Here is a 20,867-nt window from a genome sequence, read left to right on the forward strand (position 1 = left end):
GGGTAATGAAACGTCTGCAAAAACAAAACAAAGCAACCAAGCTTGGAAAGCACCAAGGTCCCTCAAAAATATACTGTCGGATACAGTTGGGTTTCTGTATCTAAACATACTTCATGTAACTATTGCTCTCAACAGATGTATGTATGTATCTATGTATGTATGCAGCTCACAACCATTATCTCAATGCCACACAGTTACTAGACACAATACAAACAGGGGTATTGTCGTGTCCCACTCCTCCGCTGACGGCTGGGTCAGGGAAATCCGAATCAGGCGTGCCTCTGCAGCTCTGCCAAAGTCCTAGCTAAGTTCTCAAGGCAGGCAGGAGACCAGGAAATGACTTCAGCAATATAAGATAGACTTTGCCTGACTCAGAGAATGCCAGAAAGCAGGTCCTTTATATAGGCCATGGGGTGTGGCTCTATGACTCAGCACTTATCCAGGCCTGCCCCTCCCTTCCTTCTGTTGCCTCCGTCTATCAAGTCTTCTGACGCGAGGGTCACTCCAGTCTGCAGCTGTTGGCAATTGACCTCCCTCAGGCTCACATGCTGTGGAGGAGCGGGAGGGGTCTAGTTGCTCCGTTTGCCTGGGCATGGAGCCGGAGCTGGGGGCTGGAGATACTTCCTCCTCTTCAGCCTGTCTGGGCATGGAGCCAGGGCTGGGGCCGGGAGGCATACTAGGACATTCCTCCGTGTTCGGAAGCAGATAAGAAGACCCCGGCTGTGGTGAGATCGGACGAGACACAACAGGTATTTGCTTTGAAAGATAAGCCACCTTTCTTCTTAAAATCAAGTGACCAGATTTCAGCGATGGCAAAGCGGGACACCATTGACAGGGGGGGGGGCTGCGCATGCCAGTTGAGTCTTGCCACCTGCCTGAAGGAGGAGGAGTGGCTGCTGCTTCTCCGCTCTTCCAGGCAGGCTCGGCTCTCCTCTCGGCTCTTCTCTTCCTCTCGGGTGAAGTCAAGCGGCGTCTCTCCTCCCTCTCGTGCCCCCTTCTCCACCACTCCCCCTTCTCCGCCTCCTCCTCTTGTGTTGCCGCCTCCCATTTTCAGAATGGGATTGAAACAAAAAAAAATCGGGACTTTTTGGAATTGCCGCGGGACGCGGGACAAATTATTAAAAAGCGGGACTGTCTCACCAAAAGCGGGACGTCTGGTCACTATATCTTAAAACCTACTATTTATTTTAAGTATTGGTTTCATAAGAGGCAGCAGAGGAACCTCAAGTTGGAATAGATCTTATCTACAAGAAATAATTGTTAAAGGTTATTTGAGACAACAAAACAGTTAATTGTCACGTGCACGCTTGATATGAACCTGTACTTACACCAAGAACCTATGTGCACATTGCTGGAGTAAATAATGCAAAACTATTATTTTATTGCAAGTACTACAGGGTTAGCAGTTCCTTTTTCTAAATGTATGAGCGTTTGGGGTTTTTTCTTTTTCTTTTTTCAAATCTCCCAACTGGTCTTAAGGAAAAGAGTATAAATAGACTCTCAGAAACACACTGTGCTCTTACCTGTTGTGCCAATAAGCAGATATATTTTCTTTTAATTCCGGAGCTTAAAACCAGCACTTCTATAAAACATCCTTTGCTCATAACATTCATAACATTCATAAATGCCAGCGTATGTACATCCCCAGATACTTCCATCCCATATATATGAAAATGCAATTTACTGTACGTCAAATATATAAAAAAAAATGTAGTTTTCAAATGCACGACAACAGGTGCTAGTTAAACGCTCAGACGCCATTTGTAACCTAGTCTCTTACTCTCATTTGCAGCGTGATAAATTGCATTTTAGCAGAGTACAGCAATCTAAGGGGTCTTGACATGTTTTTTTTTATTGATTTGCATAGGTTATATGTATGTATTCCTGTTTGTAGGCAAATAGCACCAGGAGTAAATTCAAGTCACTGTGCCTCTTGTTTCAAGAAAATTGTAGCCATCACAGGGGAGCTAAGATGGAGTGAGGCTGGGTAAAAGAGACATAGAGAGCCCGCTGGAATCTTAGACCTTCTATTAAGATTTATAGGCTGTAAGATTCTTTGGGGCTTCAACATTATTCTTAGTAAACCCTTTCTGTCTTTAGTTGTTTATAAAAACTGGCAGCTTTAGCCAAGACAAAAGCTGATGGTATAGAGAGCACAATTTAACATAATAGTCTCCCAAATACCCTGAGAGGATGCTGAAGAAGGGGGGAAAAGTCCCCACAATGTGTGCATAAATCAAAATCCCGTAACTGCCAGGTGCATGCGACGTATATTTTCCTAGGTATGAAGGCCAGGCACACCGAGACCCCTTGGAGGAAGGCTTCTCAACGGGTGGCCCTGCGCAATGCCAGGTGAGACAAGTGCCACAAATCGAAAACACAGACGGCTTCCAGAACAAGGAAGGGTGAAAAGAAGAAATGCAGAAGAACAAGAAGAAATGGAAAAGAGGGGGAGGGGGAGGGGGAGAAGGAGAGGAAGAAGGAGAGGGAAAGAGAGAAGGAGAAGGAGAGGGAGTGGGAGCGTGAGAGGGAGAGGGATAGGAAGAGGGAAAAGGAGGGGAAGGAGTGGGAGAGGGAGGGGAAGAAGAAGGAGGGGGAGACAAAGGAGAAGGAAGAGAAGGAGAGGGAGGAGAAGGAGAGGGATAGGAAGAAGAATAGAAAGGAGGGGAGAGGGAGAGGAGAAGGAGAGGGAGGAGAAGGAGAGGGATAGGAAGAAGAAGGGAAATGAGTGGGAGAGGGAGAGGGAGAGGGAGGAGAAGGAGAGGGAGAGGAAGAAGAAGGGGAAGGAGTAGGAGTGGGAGAGGGAGAGGGAGGAGAAGGAAGAGAAGGAGAGGGAGGAGAAGGAGAAGGAGAGGGAGGAGAAGGAGAGGGAGAAGGAGAAGGAGGAGGCAAGGGAGAGAGAGAGGAAAAGGAAAAAGAAGTATTATTATCATTCTATTATTTCTGGGCCTCTCAATAGCTAGATTACGTCTAACCTCCTGTGCGTAATTCAGGTGTGTCCCAAGGTCACGTGATCCCCTTTTGCGACCTTCTGACAAGCAAAATCAACGGGAAAGCCAGATTCACTTACAATCAGGTTACTCACTTATCAACTGCAGCAGTTCACTTAACAATGGAGGCAAGAAAGAGGGGCAAGATTCTCTTAATCAATGTCTTACTTAACGACATAAATTTTGGGCTCCAGTGTGGTTGTAAGTCGAGGACTACCTGTAAATGGCAATCACACGAGTCCGGGGATTGTCATAAATAGTACCTGCCAGTTGCCAAGCTCCTGAATTTTAATTCTATGAACATGGGGACTGTCGTGTCCCACTCCTCCGCTGACGGCCGGGTCAGGGAAATCCGAATCAGGTGTGCCTCTGCAGCTCTGCCAAAGTCCTAGCAAAGTCCTCAGGGCAGACAGGAGACCAGAAAGTGACTTCAGCAAGATATGTTTAGACTTTGCCTGACTCAGAGAATGCCAGAAAGCAGGTCCTTTATATAGGCCATGGGGGTGTGGCTCCATGACTCAGCACTTATCCAGGCCTGCCCCTCCCTTCCTTCTGTTGCCTCCGCCTATCAAGTCTTCTGACGCGAGGGTCACTCCAGTCTGCAGCTGTTGGCAATTGACCTCCCTCAGGCTCACATGCTGTGGAGGAGGGGGAGGGGTCTAGTTGCTCCGTTTGCCTGGGCATGGAGCCAGAGCTGGGGGCTGGAGATACTTCCTCCTCTTCAGCCTGTCTGGGCATGGAGCCAGGGCTGGGGCCGGGAGGCATACTAGGACATTCCTCCGTGTTCGGAAGCAGATAAGAAGGCCCCGGCTGTGGTGAGATCGGACGAGACACAACAGGGACTGTGTATGTTTGAGTCAAAAGTTACTTTTTTTCCAGTGGCAACTTTGAATGGTCACTAAATGAATGATTGTAAATTAAGGTCAGATACTTTGTGGGGAAATAAAAGGGTTCCTGTATCATCCATTAATGTTGGATTTTCTGAGCAGGCTGGCTGGATTAAAGGAGCTGGTTCAGTTTCTGGACTTTTTTTGCATAAAAAGGGGGGAAATGAATTTGTGACGATTAGGTAAGCTCGATTATAGCAAGAAGAGTAGTAATATGATGCAAGAGAAGTTAAAATATATTCGTACCTATGCTGTGAAAAATATCGGCAGCCACTTCTCGATATGTTTTTTCTGTCTTTTCTATTTTTTTTAATCTTTCTTTCTTCTAATTTTTGCTTTTTCTTCAATTTCTTTCTTTTTCTTTCCCTGCCTCTTACTACTTATTAGTTTGTGTTAACTAATTTTTATCTACTTGTTTAAAAGGGTTTTTTTTGTTTTGTTTTTTAGAATGGAAATCAGTTCAGTTTCACTCGAGTTTGTCTTCTTTTTGGAGAAAGAGATTGTTTCACCGTAACGTATTCAGAATATGTGTCTATTACTCATCTCACAAGGACAATATTTTTGAAGTTTTGCTGGCAGCGGCTGTGGACAGATCTAATCTCTGCCATGAATCTACTGATCGCTTTAGGATTATGCATCCCTCACAATAAAAATTGCACTAGTAAATAACATGTAGTAACTCTGGCATTCCTTCACATTCCTTCCCAACCCTCCCAAACTCAGAAGTGCATATATATATATATATATAAATTTGTTTTCATAGGTTTTCAAGGGTATAGGTATGTAGGTCTTGAAATTTTCGGGTCTTTTCCCGTGTAAAGTTGAGAGTATCTTGGCGACATTTCGACAAGGTCTCACTCATCATCTTCAGGCTGGTGTCTTCAGCTTCCTACTTCTCGAGCAAAGAGTAGTCTGAGCTGCCGTCTCTATAAATACTGGTGGGGAAGTGGGGAGTATTGCTGTGAGCGGGTTGGTTGGCTCTGTGGTTGCATCCTGATTGGCAGATGGAGTGGGTGTTTGCAGATTGGTCGGCTGTTTCATAGCATCCTATGTGGGTGTGGTCCTGGTCTTTTGTTCCTGAGCTTTGGTGTTGTGGCCTCTGAAGTTCTGTGATGTGATGTCTTGAGCAAATGGCTGTGATGCAGCATCCCGGGCCCTGGTTTGGCTCCAAGTCCGAGGTCCTGTCATGTGTTCCTGGTGTGTGTCAGCCTGCTTTGTGTGGGGATCGGAGGGGGGCACAGCAGCCAGTGGTGTCAGCATGGTCTGGCTTCTGGATTGTCGTTGTGTTTCGTCTGTGGGATGGGTTTGGGTTTGAATCTGGTGAGGATGATTGGTGGTGGCGTTGTGTGTTGTCCTGGGTCCGGGGTCAATTTTCATGGCTGGGACTCGTTTGTTGACCAAGGCTGGTTTCCAGATGTCTGGTAGGCGGGAGGTGTCATCCCGTTTGTTCATCTTGTGGGGGTGTTTCTCTATTTCAATGGCTTCCATAATTATTCTCTTGTTATATCTTGTTAATCTCCAAAACTGAACACTATAACACAGCAAAACTGCCTGAGGAATTCTGGGAGTTGAAGTCCACAAGTCTTAAAGTTGCCAAGGTTGGAGACACCTGCATTAGAGGATATTCGCATGAACATTTTTAGGTCCTCTGAAGTATGTGAGCAATTTTTTGCTGCTAAATTTCTTCCAATAAATACATGCAATTGGAACAAAGGATCTTCCAGGTGAGGAATTAAAAAGGAATTCTTTCAGTTTAGATGTTGTGTCCTTAAGCATCATATATCAGACACTGGAATTAAATCATTCTGTATATGCCTATTTGTTCTATTTGTAAAATTGTTTGGGTGAGGGATCATTTCTAAGGAATACATTCCAGCTCCTGGAAATCTCAAGATGCTTTTCCCCCCCATTAGCCTATTGTAGGTAGCCATCCTCTACACGTTAGTGTTAATCAACTAGCAAAGGAACTTTTTCCCACTGATTCCCAGAATTGTAGACCATTCTCCTACATTAAATCAGAACGGCAGAGATTCTAGTTCAAAATTTAGAATATTGCCCTTACTGAAAACTCAAGATTTTTGTTTTGGGTAGCTATTTTGTGTTAGCCTGTAGTTCCAATTCTTCCTTTTTTAAGAGAGCATTTCTGTTTGTTCATATGAATTTCCAGAGTTTAATTTGTGCTATAAGGTGCCATATAAATAGGCAGGAAGGGAGGGAGGAAGGGAGGAAGGAAGGAAGGAAGGAAAAGAGGAAGGGAGGGAGGAAGGAAGGAAGGAAAAGAGGAGGGAGGAAAAGAGGGAGGAGGAGGAAGGAAGGAAGGAAGGAAGGGAGGATAAGAGGAAGGGAGGGAGGAAGGAAGGAAGGAAAAGAGGGAGGGAGGGAGGGAGGGAGGGAGGGAGGGAGGGAGGGAGGAAGGAAGGAAGGAAGGAAGGAAGTTGTCAGGCCTGGAGCCATCTTTTACTTTGGATCTTCAGGCCTGCCACATTTAGTGTTGTGGGAAACTGGGAGGGGGAATTGTATGGAGTAGGGGAGATATCTAGCTATAATAATGTTCTTTTCTCTGAGAGTTAAGGGCATCCTGCCCTGCACCTGGAGTGGCATGACTGGGAGGCATCTCCAGTTGGGACAGTGGATTGATTGGGCCATGTGATGGACATGTGGGTGCAGGGGAAGGGACTTGGACTTTCCTTTGGGTGAGGAAAACCTGGAAGCTTTCAGATTCAGGTTTTCCCAGATGTGCCAATATGACATCTCTAATAAAATGGAACTTTGAGGAAATTCCAGCCTCAGAGTCTTCTTTCATTACGGGTGTTACTTGGAACCAGGAAGGAAGGAAGGAAGGAAGGAAGGAAGGAAGGAAGGAAGGAAGGAAGGAAGGAAGGAAGGAAGGAAAATGAAAAGAAGGAAGGAAGGAAGGAAGGAAGGAAGGAAGGAAGGAAGGAAGGAAGGAAGGAAAAGAGGGAGTGGGAAGAAAGGAAGGAAGAAGGAAAAAAGAAAGAAAGGAAGGGAGGAAGGAAGGAAGGAAGGAAGGAAGGAAGGAAGGAAGGAAGAAAGAAAGAAAGAAAGAAAGAAAGAAAGAAAGAAAGAAAGAAAGAAAAGGAAGGAAAAGGAAGGTAGGTTAGAGGAAACACTGGAATTATAACTAACCAAAGCTATTTTCCACCTACGTGCAAATTTGATGATTCCCACTTTTCTGAATAAAGTAGTGCACATTTTGGCATTTTCATGCATCTCTCCCCCGTGAAAACCATACATCCCAGACGGCGCATGCTCTTTCTCTCTGCTTATTAAATAAAAGAAAGGATCACCTTCAACTATATTAATGATGGACTAGTGGATGAAGGATGCCTGCGAAAATTCGCAACATCTGTTTGCTCCGGTCTCTCCCCAGCATGCTGCACCTATTTCTCATGCTTAATGATGCTCATCCACTCTGCAAGTTTTACGAACAAATGTGTGTTTAGCCACATTCATCATTCTGAATGAGTGTTCTTGATGAAGCATCCACTGGCCTGCTTCGCTCTTTCTGCTACACTTTAACAAATGACAACGGAGCTACGTATTTTTCATTTTGTTAAAAAATAAAAAAAAAGAAGAAGAAGGCCAAGTGAAAGATAGGCCCAGCATTTCAAAAAAACAAAACAAAACAAAACAAAAAACTTCTGTTGTAACTTTAGGGGAAACAGAAAGAAAGAAAGAAAAAATGCTACCTAGCATTTAACACTGCATAGATTCAGCCCTATGAATCTCAACGTAAGAAATATTTAAAGATTTCTTGCTGGATATTTTGACTTCTCCTCTCAAGAAAGAAAGCCTCCTAGAATCCATACGGGTTGATATAAAAGGGGGGGGAAAAGAATGAAATTTCCAATAGGTCTGTACTACAGGGCACCCAACCAAGCAGAAGAAATATGTTGTGGCCCACCAGCCGCTAGGGGAGCTGGCGGCAGATTCAGACAGTGAGGAGGTTGGGGAGGAACATGGGCCAGTCCTGGAGTCTGGGGAAGCCTCTGACAAATGCTCTGGGTCGGAGGCAGAAAGGGGGCCAGGGCTGTATACCAGTTATCAGCTGCCTTTGGAGTCAGACTTCAGGGAGGCAGACGAACAGCTGGAGCCTGTTCCCAGTGTGCCCATGTGCAGAGTTACCAGATGAAGGAAACAGCTAAGAAACAAGGGTCAACTCAGGAGTAAAACCACGGGAGGACGATGAAGGGTCCCTCCCATAGGAAATAAAAGAGGAACAAAAGGGGAGGGGTGTTAGTTCATTCCTGCATTCTTGCCAAGCATTGTCTGTTCCAGTGTGGAGTCTAAAAGACATCGGCCTGGCCGCTCTCCAAGCCTGATAAAGGTCGGTAATTGTGAACTATCTTGATAGACTTCCTGGGAGAGGAAAGACTTTGCTGGAGAGGAATTCACTTAAATTAAATAAAAGAGGTTTATCGGGACGGGGACTCAGCTTTGTGCTGCTGGGGAAGCCTAGGTCAGAACAAAATTGGTTAATTGCTAACCAATTAACAAATATATGTAGGAGACACACCATAGTAGTAATGGGGGACTTTAATAACTACCCCGATATCAACAGGGAGACAAACTCTGCATCAAGTGGGAGATTGAACAGATTCCTGACCAACCTTGATCAATCAGAGTAGAGCTGGAAGGGACCTGGGAAGGGGCGGGACCTTCTAGTCCAACCCACTGCTCAAGCAGGAGACCCTAGCTGACAACTTTGTCATCCAAAAGATAGATGAGGGAGCTATAGAGGAAAGCTATACTGGACCTAATTCTGATGAAAAGAGAAGAAGTGATGGTGGGGGGGCTAAAGTCGCAGGAATCTGGGAGACAGTGAGAATGTCATTTTGGAATTTAATATCATGCAAACACAAGCAATAGAACATAATCAGACCCGTTCTTAGATGCTTAGACTTCAAAGGATACCCTTCCTAGATTTTTAATATATTCAATAAGCTTCCTCGACAAAGACTGAATTGAAGCAAACCGATGCATTGATTTTGAAATAGATCCAAGTTATGTATTTATTTGTAGGTTTGCTTCGTTCACCCATAAAATTAAGGTTTTGCCTCTTTTCCTTTTGCGCTGTTAAAAGGACTAGCACCCTCCGAACACGGTACATCGTCTCCTTCGATGTGAAGGTTTAAATGCTCCCAATATTTTATACTGTTTATATAGAACGACATGGACATGGAAACAATACACTTATGCAAGACATAAAATGAATTTTATTATGCACAGGCAAGATTGGTAAAAATGTATAAAGTCAGATCTGCTAAATGTTGGACATATAATCAATCATCTGGCTCAGGGGTCTCCAACCTTGGCAACTTTAAGACTTGTGGACTTCAACTCCCAGAATTCCTCAGCCAGCAAAGCTTTGCTGACTGAGGAATTCTGGTAGAGTTCAAGTCCACAAGCCTTAAAGTTGCCAAGGTTGGAGACCCCTGATCTGGTTCATATTATCATATGTGGTGAACATGTCCAACAGCAAGAAAATACTGGACGAAAATACACACGTGGCTGAAAAAAACGATAAAACAACATATAGATCTGAAACCAGAGATATTTTTGTTGGGCATTCTACCAGAAAAGTACGATAAAAAGACTACATACTTGATCCTGCATATACTAACTGCAACTAGAATTGTATCTGCGCAACAATGGAAAAATGATGAGATCCCATCTGAGGGGAATGTAATTAAGAAAGTATTAGATTGTGCAGAAATGGACGACTAACACTTGCTATTAAGGATAAAGAAGAATGAATATTTTTTTGATATGGGACATATTCTATCAATGGCTAGATAATAGAAACATAAGTTAGAAAGAGGATTATATATATAAAAGTGGAGAGGTGATAAGATGATGTTAAAGTTTAAGTATTAATGTTATTATATTATTATGTTCAGTGGTGAAATCCAATTTTTTTTTACTACCGGTTCTGTGGGCATGGCTTAGTGGGCGTAGTGTGGCTTGGTGGGCGTGGCTTGGTGGGCATCACAGGGGAAGGATACTGCAAAATCTCCATTCCCACCCCACTCTGGGGCCAGCCAGAGGTGGTATTTGCTGGTTCTCCAAACTACTCAAAATTTCCCCTACCAGTTCTCTGAACTGCTCAAAATTTCCGCTACTGATTCTCCAGAACCTGTCAGAATTTGCTGGATTTCACCCCTGATTATGTTATTATACTATTAATATGATGACGATGAATTATCACATCAAAGATGTGTAATATGACTATTTAAACATAATTGTACCCAGAACAAACACTGTTTGATGAAAACTGAATGTTATATAAATAAAATAAATAAAACATGGGGGGAACTGAATTTTAAGCAATAAGCAGCGGTGCACAGCTAAAGATTAGAGCAGATTAGAAACAACAACAAAAGGCCTCAGTTCTCCACTGACTTTGCAAATTGTTTATCATAATAGCAAAACATTTGCTAAACATTATTTCCTCTGCAATCATATACTATGAAAATAATCACACAAAATTAAAACAAATGCAACTGAAAACTGCGGAGCTGGCAGTGGAGTTGGACAGTGAGGAGGCTGGGGAGGACAATGGGCCGGTCCTGGAAGGCCCAGACAAGGGCTCTTATGTCTACATCGGAGGCAGAGATGGGGCCAGGGCCATCTGTGAGTGATGCACAGACTCATGAGCCTCCAGAGTTAGACAGCAGAGAGGCAGAGGAACAGGAGGAGCCTGTTCCTAGTGCACACATGCTCAGAGCTGTCAGAAGGCATGACCAGTTAAAAGGGACAACTCAGGAGTAAGGCCTGGAGATAATTGGCCCCTTCCATAAGGCTTAAAAGAGGAGCAAAGGCATGTGGCCATTTTGCAGGAAGGCAACGTTGTTAACTCTGTTCCCAGTCAGTATCTCTGTTTGATTCTGGACTCCGTGTGGCTTTGCCAAGTAGGTCTTTGGCAGGGTGTCAAGGGAGATAAAGATTGGTAATTAACTCAAAGGACTTCTCCCAAAGGATTTTTTGCAACTAATTGGGACTCAGCTGTGAATGAACATAATTCACAGCTATTGCAATAAAAGAGGTTTTTGGGACTACTCGTGTGTTTTAAAGACTCAGGAAGCCTAGGTTAGAACACTGTGTATGAATTCAGTCTAGAACTGAAAGTAGGGTTTTTTTTGCGATGAATAGCTCAATTCAATTCAATTTTACTTACAGCCAAAGGTCCAGAAGACGTTTTAAAAACAAATGCACTAGCAGTAAAGGGGGAAAAAATACCATTTCTCAAACCAGAGTGTTATGTCCTCCTCGCCTCCGTCCGAACGATGGCTTAATTAGCCGGCTCTTATCAGCTCTGGCAGCAAAAGAGCCAGCGTATGCCAAGAGCCCTCGTTAGCTGCCAAGAAGCGGTGAGTCACAACCTTCAGCTCTAGTCAATCCGTGGATTTGCCTGATACAAAGAGACACATCACCTCTTGCTGCCTTTTATATCCTGTGGGGTGTAGCTCCATGACTCAGCACTTCCTAGGCCTGGCCCTCCCCTGCTTCTGTTGTTCCCTTCTCTCCTGCCTACGAAACCTAGGATTCAGCCAAGCCTGATTGTTGTCAGCTGGGTCTGCAGGCATGGCGGGGGGGGGGGGAGAGTCAGGGGAAGGAGGCCTCGTTATCTCTTTCACTTGACCTGCTTCTGGCTCCTGGAGCTGATCCAGGGAGGCCAGTGCTTCCGAGGTAAGTCCTGACGGCCCTTCCCCCTCACTGTCTAAGTCACTTTCTGGCATGGGGCCAGATTCGGGGGCGGGAGCCACAACACAGAGTAACCTACCCATCAAAAAGAAAATATCCAAACCAAAAAAGTGGGAAAAAATCACAATCATAATCAAAAGTATTTCATAATTATGGATGGATGAAATTTTACCGAAGAATTACTACAAATAGAGGAGGGACCTTATGGGATCCAGGAGTCAAGTAAGAGAGGTTGAAGCTTATTAGCCAAAACATGGAGCAATGAATCAAGAAATCTCTATTGTGGTTTGAATTTCACTTCATTTCTGGCCCTGTGGGTTGACTCAATGGAAGCCTTTTGTGTATTCCTAGGTGTATGTGTGCACACCAACACACACACACACACACACACACGCCTGTTAGATAGTGATGAGAATGAAATGACTCAAAGGTTTCTTGATGTGGGCATGAAACATAGAACATAGAACACAGAATAATAAACTCAGAGTCTTCAAGTCCATCCCTTTTCTCGGGGAGGTGACCCTATAACCTATGGCACATCTGTCCGAGGTGGCACACAAAGCCATCTTTCCAGACACGCGAGCTGTCACCCAACTCACCTGCAGCTGCACACGCGCAAATGCCCCAGGTGGTGTTTCATCCTACAGGGCACATGAGTGCAATTCAGGAGGACCCAGCTGGTCTTCGGAGCTCTCCTGTGCATGCGTCTACATTTGTGCATGTGCATGAGACTACTTGTACACAGCGCATGCATGCATAGATGACATTTGCTGTGTGCACTGTGTGTGCAAAAACCATGTGCATATGCAGACAGTACAATTGTGTGTGCAGAGCACGGGGAACGCTGTGCATGTGCACATGCGCAGATGGTGCAATTGTGTGTGCAGCGCATGTGTTCAGTGCATGGGGGAGCCGCGCGAAAGCCCCACGCATGCGCAGATGATGTGATTGCATGCACAGTGCATGGGGGAGGAGCCAGACGTTAATGGGAATAGCACACATACGAGCAAACAACGCAAAGTGTATACCTGTTCGGTATACTTGGTGAGTAAAAGGTTTGCCACCACTGCCCTATACCAGGGGTAAAATACTCCTGGATCGGACCGGATCGCGCAATCCGGTATCAATCATGGCCGCTAGTTCTGCGATCCGGTAGCGATGGCACAGCAAAGCTCCGCCCACCTGCCTGGGCATCATTACTTCCTGGTTTTAAATAGGAAGTAATGTGTTTTTTACCTTCTGCGCATTCGCAGAAGGTCTGCGCACGCATGTAACACATGCACTTCCGTACCAGTAAGGAAGGTAAGTAGGTTTCACCCCTGCCCTATACCATTTCAGACAAATGTCAAATCTCTTTTTGAAAGCCTCCAATAATGGAGCACCCACAACTTCTGAAGGCAAGCTATTCCGTTGGTTGATTGCTCTCACCATTTGGAAATTTCTCCTTGGTTCTAGGTTGGTTCTCTCCTTGGTTAGTTTCCAATCACTGTTTCTTGTCTTACCTTCTGATGGTTTGGAAAATAGTTTGACACACACACACACCCATCTCTGTAGGAGCCCTTCAAATATTGGAAGATTGCTATCATGCTAGTCCTTCTTCTTCTTGCACTAGACATACCCAATTCCTGTAACCGTTCTACAGGAGCCTCCATCCTCCTAAATTATCTTTATTGCACCCAAGAGAGAAATAAATCATAATGGTTGCAGGAACTGGGTATGTCTCATTTAATTAAAAGAAGGACTAGGGGAGACATGGTAGCAGTCTTCCAATATCTCAGGGGCTGCCAGAAAGAAGAGGGAGTCAAGCTATTTTCTAAAGCACCTGAGGGCAGGACAAGAAGCAATGGGTGGAAGCTAATCAAGGAGAGAAGCAACTTAGAACTAAGGAGAAATTTCCTGATAGCGAAAACAATTAATCAGTGGAACAACTTACCACCAGAAGTTGTGAATGCTCCAACGGTGGAAGTTTTTAAGAAGATGTTGGATAACCATTTGTCTGAAATGGTGCAGGTTTTCCTGCCTAAGTAGGGGGTTGGACTAGAAGACCTCCAAGGTCCCTTCCAACACTGTTTATATTATATTACCGTATATACTCGAGTATAAGCCGAGTTTTTCAGCACGTTTTTTGTGCTGAAAAACTTCCCCTCGGCTTATACTCGGGTCTATACGGCTTATACTCGAGTTTTTTTTTTTTTTTAAAGCCCCTCGGCTTATACTCGAGTATATACGGCTTATACTCGAGGTGTTTTATTTTTTCACATTTTACCGACGGAAGCCCTGCGGTGCAGTGAGAGGGCGGGCGGGGAGCCGCCAGCCTTCTCAGCTGAGGAGGGAGGTTTCCCCAACCGGTGGGTGCCTCATTCCCACCTCGGCTTATACTGAGTCCCCAGTTTACCCCAGTTTTGGGGTAAAATTGGGGACCTCGGCTCTCTCGGATCGGCTTATACTCGAGTATATACGGTATATTATATTATATTATATTTTATTATATTATATTATATTATATTATATTATATTATATTATATTATATTATATTATATTATATTATATTATATTATATTATATTATATTATATTATATTATATTATATTATATTATATTATATTACATTACATTACAATACATTACATTACATTACATTATTATTATATTATAAGCATTTGTCTTATAATACATGTCACATTAGTGATGGCCTTTAGCCAATTGTCTTGGGATAATATTGCTATGTTGATTGTTTCTCAAAGATCTGAGCCCTCTCCTTATGGAGGATGATTATAAATTAACATAAAGGAAAAGATAAAGGTTCCCCTCACACATATGTGCTAGTCGTTCCCGACTCTAGGGGGCGGTGCTCATCTCTGTTTCAAAGCCGAAGAACCAGCGCTATCCAAAGATGTCTCTGTGGTCATGTGGCCGACATGACTAAACGCCAAAGGCGCACGGAACACTGTTACCTTCCCACCAAAGGTGGTCCCTATTTTTCTATTTGCATTTTTTACGTGCTTTCGAACTGCTAGGCTGGCAGAAGCTGGGACAAGTAACGGGAGCACACTCCGTTATGCGGCACTAGGGGTTCAAACCGCTGAACTGCCGACCTTTAGATCGACAAGCTCAACGTCCTAGCCCCTGAGTCACCGCGTCCCTATTATAAATTAACATGGATTCACAAAAGGTCTAACTTCTTGGCTTTTCTTTGGAGGAGTTCCTACTGATGGGCTATGATGCTAATGTGCTCTCAGCGAATTTTAGCAATGTATTTAAGACCAGGAAATCCAACAGGACCTGTCTGTTCTATCTAAGAATGTCTTCTTGAGCATTCAGACTGCTCCCCACAAATCAGAGAGTTGTTTATTTGTATCCCACCTTTATTGTTTTTATGAACAACTCAAGATGGTGAAGACGCACAATACTCCTTCCTCCACTTATTTTCCCCACAACAACTACCCTGTGAGGTGGGATGGGCTGAGAGTGGGGCTAGCCCAAAGTCACCCACTCGACTTTCATGCCTAAAGCAGGATTAGAACTCACTGCCTCCTGGTGAGTGGCCCAAAGTCACCCACCCAGAGGCCACAGTAGAACTCACTGTCTTCCAGTTTCTAGCCTGGTGAAGATCCAGATTCAGATTCACTTAACAACCACGTGACTAACTTAACAAATCCAGTGATTCACTTAACAACTGTGGCAAGAAAAGTCGTAAAATGGGGCAAACTCAGAAAATAAATGTTTCACTTTCAGCCATGAAAGCCCAACATAGGTTAAACACCTGGCTAAGCAACACTTATTTTAGGAAAAATCTCTGTGGACATTAAGCTCAGCCAGAGAAATCTTATGGTGCATCTCATCAGTGCAGAATTCACTTTGTTCAGTTCTTTGATGGTTAAAGCTTAATAGCAGTGACTGGAAGAGGGATCTTGGAGTCTTAGTGGACAACCAGCTAAATATGAGCCAACAGTGTGCAGCAGCAGCCAAAAAAGCCAATACAATCCTAAATTGCATTAACAGAGGGATACAATCAAGATCAAGTAAGGTACTAATACCACACTATAAAGACTACACCTAGAATACTGCATCCAGTTTTGGTCATCACACTATAAAAAAGATGCTGAGACTCTAGAAAAAGTGCAGAGAAGAGCAACAAAGATGATTAGGGGACTGGAGGCTAAAACATATGATGACTGGTTGCAGGAACTGGGCATGTCTAGTCTAGTGAAGAGAAGGACCAGGGGAGACAGGATAGCAGTCTTCCAATATTTGGAAGGGGCTGCCACAGAGAGAAAGGGGTCAAGCTATTTTCCATAGCACCTAAAGACCAGACAAGGAATAATGGATGGAAACTGAACAAAGAGAGATTTAATCTAGACATAAAGAGAAATTTTCTGACAGTGAGAGCAATCAACCAGTGAAACAGAAGTTGCCTTCGGAGGTTGTGGGAGTTTCATCACTGGAGGCTTTCAAGAAGAGATTGGACTGCCATTTGTCAGAAATGATGTGGGGTCTCCTGCTTGGGCGGGGGGTTGGACTAGATGACCTCCAAGGTCTCTTCCACCTCTGTTAACCTGTTAAAGGTTCTTCTCTCCTGTCACTCACAACTGACAAATACATTTTCTTCTCTTCGTTCCCGCTTTCTCGTCTTTTCTGCCTCTTTTCCAGAGAAGCCTTTTGCACGGTTTAAGAATCCCGTTATTATATTCCGGAATAAATGTAATTTTACTGTTCTAGTATTCTGCTTTTCTAATTCTGCTTTTAATTACTTTGCTGGATCTTTTTATTCTTCCATGGGGGCAATTTTTCCTTCATGCAAAATGAATCTAATTAACAATAACTTTGCATTTATTCACACTTTAGAGCCTTTGAAGTACACCATGTACATTATCGCAGTGATTATTACGTTTTACTTGTACGGTAGGCCGTCACAGTATTGCAGAATCAAAAGCGACAGAACATGCCTAAGGCATAACTGATTAGCCGGGATCCTACGTCAGCCTCATTGTCTCAGTTATTTGGCCAAAAAAAAAAACCCCACCAAAAAACCCTGAAATGTTTCAATGGAGCAAAACAACCAGGGTCTATAGAGTAATGTCTTCTCCTTCTTCGTGGAAAAATAGGAAATAAAAATAGGGTTTTGTTTTATCCCAAAGGTGCTTTTTCAAGAGGCAACTGGACTTTCTGGTTTTTCTTTGAAGACGTTTCGCTTCTCATCCAAGAAGTTTCTTCAGCTTTTCTTGGATGAGAAGTGAAACATCTTCAAAGGAAAACCAGAAAGCCCAGCCTGCCTTAGAATTTCTAGACAGCTGGGGGTAAAAATCTTTCTCAAAAATAAGACAAAAAGGTAAACACAGTTCCCTTCCTGGTTTTATTAGAACATGCAGAGTAGAACAGAATAGAATAGAATAGAACAGAACAGAACAGAACAGAACAGAACAGAACAGAACAGAACAGAACAGAACAGAACAGAACAGAATAGAATAGAATGGAATAAGAATAAGAATAAGAATAAGAATATAGAAAGAATAGAAAATAGAATAGAATTAGATTAGAATAGAATAGAATAGAATAGAATAGAATAGAATAGAATATAGAATGTATTTAGAATAGAATAGAATGGAATGGAATAGAATAGAATAGAATAGAATAGAATAGACTAGACTAGACTAGAATAGAATAGAATAGAATAGAATAGAATAGAATAGAATAGAATAGAATAAAAATAAGAATGAGAATATAGAAAGAATAGAAAATAGAATAGAATTAGAATAGAATAGAATATAGAAAGTATTTAGAATAGAATAGAATAGAATAGAATAGAATAGAATAGAATAGAATAGAATAGAATAGAATAGAATATAGAATGTATTTAGAATAGAATAGAATGGAATGGAATAGAATAGAATAGAATAGAATAGAATAGACTAGACTAGACTAGAATAGAATAGAATAGAATAGAATAGAATAGAATAGAATAGAATAAGAATAAGAATAAGAATAAAAATATAGAAAGAATAGAAAATAGAATAGAATTAGAATAGAATAGAATAGAATATAGAAAGTATTTAGAATAGAATAGAATAGAATAGAATAGAATATAGAATGTATTTAGAATAGAATAGAATAGAATAGAATAGAATAGAATAGAATAGAATAGAATAGAATAGAATAGAATAGCCCTTGCTCTAACAGGAGACCTTAAACTTCAGTCTCTTCTTAAAAACCTCCAGTGATGATGCACCCACAATTTCTGGAGGCAATCTGTTCCACTGGTTAACTATCCTCACTGTTAGGAAGTATCTCCTCAATTCTACGTTGCTTCTCTCCTTGATTAGTTTCTATCCATTGTTTCTTGTCCTGCCTTCTGGTGCTTTGGAAATTAAGTTGACTCCCTCCTCTTTGTGACAGCGCCTCAAATACTGGAAGACTGCTATCATGCTCACCACCACCCCCAGTCCTTCTTAAATAAATTTATTTATTTTATTTATTTATTTAAATTTTTATACCGCCCTTCTCCTGAAGGACTCAGGGCGGTGTACAGCCAATGATAAAAACAAAAAATATACAAAGTTAAAATATCAAGTTAAAATACATATTCAAATAATGGCCGAATTAAAACCGTCAATTGACCAACCTAAAATACCCCATATAAAATTACAGAAAATTAAAATTTAGAAAATGGTCATACCCAATTCCTGCAACCGTTGCCATGGGACAATTGGCCACGGGACAACTCACTGCAGAACAATTTAACAATTCAATTTAATTATCTAAACTAAATTAAAAAAATATTTCAATTTTTTTCGTTCACTACTTCACATTATCCCTCCTTTTTTCCATCCTTTATTTAATCATTCTATTTCACCATGTCTTCGATATTGTTTGAGCACTTTAAATCGTTAAATGCAATTGTTGAATTGTCCTGACTAGGGCTAGCTGTCCCCGCGAATTGTCCTGTGGTTGAATTGGCCATGGTGAGCTCATCACGACAAGTTGGCTGTGGTGAGTTGGCCACGGCGAGCTGGCCGAAGTGACTTGGCTACAACGGGTTGTCCCATTCTGTTCCTAAGGAGGCCTTCCTCAGCTTTGTTCATCTTGCTAGAAATAACGCAGCATTTTTTCCTAACGGCCGGTGTGTATTCATTGGTCCTGAAACTTGCAGGGTTTAATCTGTTGGTTGAGAATGCTAAAACAGCTGGAAAAACAAAGATGTACATATTTCAGACCTCAAATGAAGCCTCAGCGTGGTAGAACAAATTCAATCAGGTTTCCAATTGGCAACTGTTTCCAACAAATGCCGCTCCTTGGGAAAGACGGATAACTTACATTTTGGAACGTATGCCGGGAATTACCCCAAACAGATGCAAATGAGTTCATATTCAAGGATTCTTTGGCATGCCATAGCATAGGAAAAATGTCCATACATCGGGCATTTCATTCTGTTTAAAGCACAGCCACACAAAGGTTTAGAAAGCAATTTCTGCCAACTGAAATGATTTTACCAATAAGAGCAGAACATTTCTTGGGGTGGGTGGTGGGTGGGTGGGATTGTTGGATGGGTTTGTTGTTTAAAAGAAATGTGATAAGCATAAAAAGGATAGAAATGCTGGACTTTACAATCAGTTCAGGTTTGTCTGGTTCAGACGGCTCCTATCTTGAGGTCTTGAAGAAATACATTTCTTGCAGCAGTGCCAAGAAATGCAGGCTGTGTTGTCGATAGTTGTGAAGTCGTTTCCAACCCATCGCGACCCCATGGACAACGTTCCTCCAGGGCTTCCTGTCCTCTACTATTCCCCAGAGTCCATTTAAACTCATACCAACTGCTTCAATGACTCCATCCAGCCACCCCATTCTCTGCCGTCCCCTTCTTCTTTTGCCCTCAGTCATTCCCAGCATTAGGCTCTTCTCCAGTGAGTCCTTCCTTCTCATTAGGTGGCCAAAGTATTTCAGTTTCATCTTCAGGATCTGGCCTTCTAAAGAGCAGGCAGGGTTGATCTCCTCTAGGACTGACTGGTTTGATCGCCTTGCAGTCCAAGGGACTCGCAGAAGTCTTCTCCAGCACCAGAGTTCAAAGGCCTCAATTCTTTGAAGCTCATCCTTTCTTATGGTCCAACTTTCACAGCAATACATTGTATCTGGGAAAACCATAGCCTTGACTATATGCACTTTTGTTGGCAGGGTGATGTCTCTGCTTTTTGTATAAAATGCGGGCTATATCCTTGCTAAATGAGAATTTGCCATTATACTAAAGTATTCAAATTACCACTTTAAAAGAAGGTTAATAGTAGCAAAAATATAAATTATCACTTTTTAAAAAAGAATTCCAGCAATCCTCATAGTTCAGAACATAATTCAGGCCACGGAGGAATTTTTTTTTTAAGGAAATCAATTTGCATTTTTAGCTGAAAATGCATTTTGTTTTCGGTTAAACCGATTTGTATTGCAAAATAAAAGAAAGGAGTTATGCAAAAAAATAAACTCAAGGGATCATTACCTACACACAAAATGTAATTTTTTTTCTCAAATTGTGAATTGCATTTGCAAGAAAGGGTTTTCAAATATGGCCCCAAATCACATTATCCACACAAAAGAAAAGAAATTACCACATTTTAAAAATCTCATTTTAAAATATTGGGCTTTTCTAACTGCTATAAAAATCCCTTAGTTTGGGTCAGGGGGGTAGTTTTTAAACCAGACTAATAGGGGAAAAAATATACTTGTTGTTGAGAAACTGCTCTGTGCTAAATACCTAGCTGGTTCCTCAGAATTTTGATCTTTACTTTTGCAACACATTTCTCCCAATTTAAGGACAAGATATTTTGATAACTGAAATGATTCAATTCGCCAATCAATTTTCTTCGTAAAATTTTTAGTGAAATTAATGAAAGTAATTTTGTAAGAGTCCAGAAATATACCTCCCATTAATTAAACTAAAGCTTAGAACATAGCACAATAGGGTTGAAGGTTTTCCAGAATGGCTCAAGCAGAAGACTCCACACCATTTTGGGCCAATGGCTGTCAAAAAAACAGTTTTCATCTGTGGGCTGTCAGACTCCTGAATGAGAAATAACATCATAACTATGTAGTATGATGGACTGCAGGGCCAGCGCAATATGTAACATGTTCACAGTGGTGCAGTAGGACTGGGTGTTTTGCTAATATGATTTATTGGGTTAGGGATTTTCTGTCTTCATTGTGAGTTGTATTGTGTTGGGGGGGTGCACTGAGGGAGCTCAACCAATCTCATTGTACATAAGTTGTGCACTGACAATAAAGATT

The 20,867-nt window shown here is 42.3% G+C and overlaps 1 protein-coding gene across 1 annotated transcript in view; it reads right to left on the reverse strand.

Moving 5' to 3' along the window:
- LRMDA (leucine rich melanocyte differentiation associated) overlaps positions 1-20,867 on the reverse strand; it is a 685,645-nt gene that overhangs the window by 299,640 nt on the left and 365,138 nt on the right. The window lies entirely within an intron of this gene.

Source organism: Ahaetulla prasina, chromosome 6 (assembly GCF_028640845.1).
Source record: "Ahaetulla prasina isolate Xishuangbanna chromosome 6, ASM2864084v1, whole genome shotgun sequence".
NCBI classification, from domain to species: domain Eukaryota; kingdom Metazoa; phylum Chordata; class Lepidosauria; order Squamata; family Colubridae; genus Ahaetulla; species Ahaetulla prasina.